This window comes from Austrofundulus limnaeus, unplaced genomic scaffold (assembly GCF_001266775.1).
Source record: "Austrofundulus limnaeus strain Quisiro unplaced genomic scaffold, Austrofundulus_limnaeus-1.0 Scaffold130, whole genome shotgun sequence".
Lineage (NCBI taxonomy): Eukaryota > Metazoa > Chordata > Actinopteri > Cyprinodontiformes > Rivulidae > Austrofundulus > Austrofundulus limnaeus.
In genome coordinates, this window is record NW_013952532.1 from 1,406,823 (window position 1) to 1,410,958 (window position 4,136).

Genomic DNA, 4,136 nt, shown 5'->3' on the forward strand with positions numbered 1-4,136 from the left:
GTTGTTGTTGTTGTTGTTGTTGTTGTTGTTGTTGTTGTTGTTGTTGTTGTTGTTGTTGTTGTTGTTGTTGTTGTTGTTGTTGTTGTTGTTCACAATGATTGGTCTTGGTTTGTCTTTCCTGATTGGTTCCTGCTCTCATTCTTTGCACCTGTGAGGGATGTCCTCTGTTGAGCTGCTGACTTTATAAGACGTCTTCACCGTCTGGTCCAAGCTGATGCATCTTACCTTTATGGTATTGTAAGCTAACTAAGTATCTAGAATCAAAGCGTATTTTGACTTACCTTCGTTTTTGCTCTAAGGTGGATCTCCTAAGCCTGAAGCCTTGTACCTCCAACTTGCCATCCTGGAAACCCTCCTTCTGGAAACACRGAAAGGAACCAAATAAGATAATCCCCTTTGCCACTCTGCCTGAAGAAACAAACCTTAACTTTAGCTACGTTCACACTGCAGGCAAATGTGACCCAAATCTGAATTTTTTTGCCCCATCTGACCCATATCCGATTTTTTTATGACAGTTTGAACGCGACAAATCCGATTTTTTCTAATTCGACCCAGGCCGTTTCAGTATGTGGTTTTAAATCGGATACATATCTGATGTTTTCAAAGCGACTGCAGTGTGAACGCTCATGTCACATTCATCTGACTTTTTCATCAGGAGGAGGGGGTGAAGGATCGATAAGACACTAAACTCAAGTCACGCTGTTTAAATCTGTAGATTCATGTGTTTACAGCTCTAAAACAGAAACCCATTGGTTCATCTTTTTACTTTTAATTTTCCACGTCCAGCCTGGTTCGTGGAGCGTATCGATCCTAAAGTTACTCAGTCGATACTTTATTTCCAGCTCGTTCRTTCAAAAATAAAAAGCTTCACTGGAGCATCCCGGTCAGGGGCAGGTTCAGATAAAAACACTGAACGTCAAGCACGTCAGATACTTATTTAATCAGCTCTGAGATTAAACAACTTCAAATTTGACGTGCAAAAAGTAGCAACCATGCTAACTCTGTAAACATACAAGCCGGCTGATGAGACAGCACGTCTTTACTGTGCATGCGCGTCACATCAGTGCTGTGTAGCGTTCACACAGGAGTCTGATGCAGGTCACATTTAAAATGTAATGTGAACCTTCACACAAGATCGGATTTTTTATAAAAAATCTGAATTGAGCATTAAGACCTGCAGTGTGAACGTAGCCTCTGTGAAGTCCTCCTCATTCCATGCTGCTTGCCTCCTGGAAATCTAAGAAAATATCTTAAAATAAATTCCACAATTTCACTTCAAGAAATAAATCTGCAATCCAAACTCACCTCTACATTTCCCTCCTCTTCACAGCCAGATGACCAATTGCTTTTCCCACCTGTGAATTAATCACTTACCTTTTTATTGTTGTCCTGTTTGGTAACTCAGCTCTGCCATCTTGTTGAACCACTCTTTATGTCGCATAAAATATCAGCACAAATGCTGATCCCAACTTTCATTAAAGGGTGATGAATCTTCTTTGTTTTGTAGCGGCAGGACCTGACACCCCCATAGTTTAAGTCAAACATATTTGAGAAAAAAAGCACAAAAATCCTATCAATTCTAAACCAAATCAATAGGACTGAAAATAGCAAAATGCAACTTGTTGAAGTAAAGAAAAAAAAATATAGCAAGACTAAATTGTGGCAGCAAACACCTCATATTTTCCCCAGCTCGTTGCCACAACCCAGATAAAATAAGACCAGAGAAACTGCAGTTTAAGGGTAAGCATCAAACAAACAAACATCTTAAGTCACATTGTAGTAATTACAGTACTGCATTCATTTATTATAACTTGAGTAAATAGGTGCCTAACTTGACCCAGCTTGCAGATCGTGATTCAACAGCTTTTTTAATCGTTCTAGATGATTTATGAATTTGAACAAGTTCTTTACTGTGTTGCCTGCAGTGAACTTTTAATATGAGYAAACATTACTTGAGCAATAAAACTGAAAGGAGGTAAAGTAAAGTAAACAAAGGATGGGTGGAATAATGAAGACCTGTAAAACAAGAAAGGTGAACAAATGAAAGAATCAAGAGACAAGAYAAAGCACAAATGAAATCAAGCTTCACAACAGTGACTTTTGCTTTATTTTGCTAAGTTTTCCAGTGCAGTTTAGAGTCACATATTTGTTTTGTTTTTGTTTAGTTTTTTTTTTCTTTAAAAGAAAGCAAGGTTTATTTTGCTTGGYGGTGATGTTGTCTGCATCTCTTTTCCTTTAAATTTATTCAGTTTTTTTTACAGTGGCTGGGAAGTGTGGAGAATGCATCAACAAGAACAATACAAATAGAGTTTGCAAGTACAGTATATCCTCTGGTATTGGCAAAGCAGCTCAGTGAAAGTAACATCCTGTCCTCCCACCTTCCTCTGCAGTTATCCCTCAGCTCTCTGGTTGGAGACCTATTTGTTGTTGGGAAGCTTAAGTGAAAGTGTCAAAGATAAAAGGAGTTTTGGTGGTCCTTATTCATAACTGGAAAAGAGATATGAAAAATAGAGAAGTGGCAAAGAAATAACTTCAAACATCCCAGCCTTGCATCTTGTTGCAGCTTGGCCTTTTTTGGTTGTGATGTTTTGGTTGGACTCTAGAGTCCAGGCCACTGTTTTTGCCTACTATCAATTTCACACTGATCTTTCCTCCATACAACCAGTGAGATCATGTAGAGCTGTGTTTCCATAGCTTTCAGCTTTATTTCAGGAGGAAGTGACTTAAGCCAACACCAAAGCTTTGTTCAGAAAACGTTTAACATCAGCAGTGGCTCTGTGTCTGCAAGCGGATCCAAAAATACTGACATTGGATTTGTTAAATACTGTAATGAACAGAGCAGTAACACTTAAATCACTCAATGGGCAAAATCTATGCAAATAAAGTCAGATAAGCCCTGTAAACACTCCACAGATAAAACATCTAATAAAAAAAGTTGTGTGAGCTTTAAAAGGAAAGGAAGGGGTATGTTTGTAAAATATCAGGAAGCAGAACAAAATCATATGGACAGTATTAAATTCATAATAATCCTTAAAAAATAGCAAAGAATGAGTGTGCATTTTGAGAAAAAGATAGCAACAATTCAGCTGCTGCATTTAATCAAGACTTTAGATTGTTTTGTATTTCTGTTATAATTAATTCAGTGTTCAGCTATTTTTAAATGGTGCTTTTATTGTGAAAACATGAGAAGGATTTTGCTGCAGCTGCAAAAAATGAAAGGTTAGCATAATGTTGCTCTAAAAGTATGGTTTAATATTTGAGCTTAACATTTTAAGTGTTAAATGAAGTCAAGAACTCTGGTTTTATTCTACAGAAACAGCTTGAGTGCATTGTTCATGTTTTTTTTTTTTTTAGTTTGTTAGTGCAGGTACAGTCTGTTCCCAGGGTCTGGAACAACCCAAACTAACCAGAGTATATTTGGCCCATTGTATGAAGGAGGCCTGGCTGGGAACAAACCRGCGCAGTCTGGGTGGGTGGCCTTGTTCACACTGGCACATGCTTTGATATGCCATGCATTTCTTCAACAGGCACTGAAATGCATCATACAGAAATATACACAAATACAATAMGTTTAACTCAATGAAAACATGTCAATATTAAATGCTTTTGTTCCGTGGAGAGAACAGATGGTGAACCACAAAACAAAATTACAACTGAAAAGCCACAGCTGAATGATCCAGTGACAGATGGACATTTAAAGTGTTTCAGGGCTTAGATTTAAAGAGGGATATGTCAGTCAAACAAAAGAAAGTTAATATATAATTAAACAAAAGAAATTGTATTTTCTCCTAAAATGTAGTACGAATACCCACAGCTGAATGACTGAAGAAGTTTTCTGAAAAAATTGAGAGCTTTTATGAAGCAGAACACTGTAGCTAGAATAAAAGAAAAATGCAACAAAATTATATCTAAAAGATAACTGTAGCAAAAGCCAAACTTAACATTGCAGGCTAGCTAAAAGGTAAAAAAACTGTAGCCAAAAGACAAAAGTAGCAAACACTAGTTAAATGTAGCAAAATGTTATCTAAACGCTATAAATATAACAGAAGGCAAAATTCAATATCAAAACGCATTTCTACAGGGAAAACTTATGTAAATATCCACACACACACACACACACACACACACACACACAC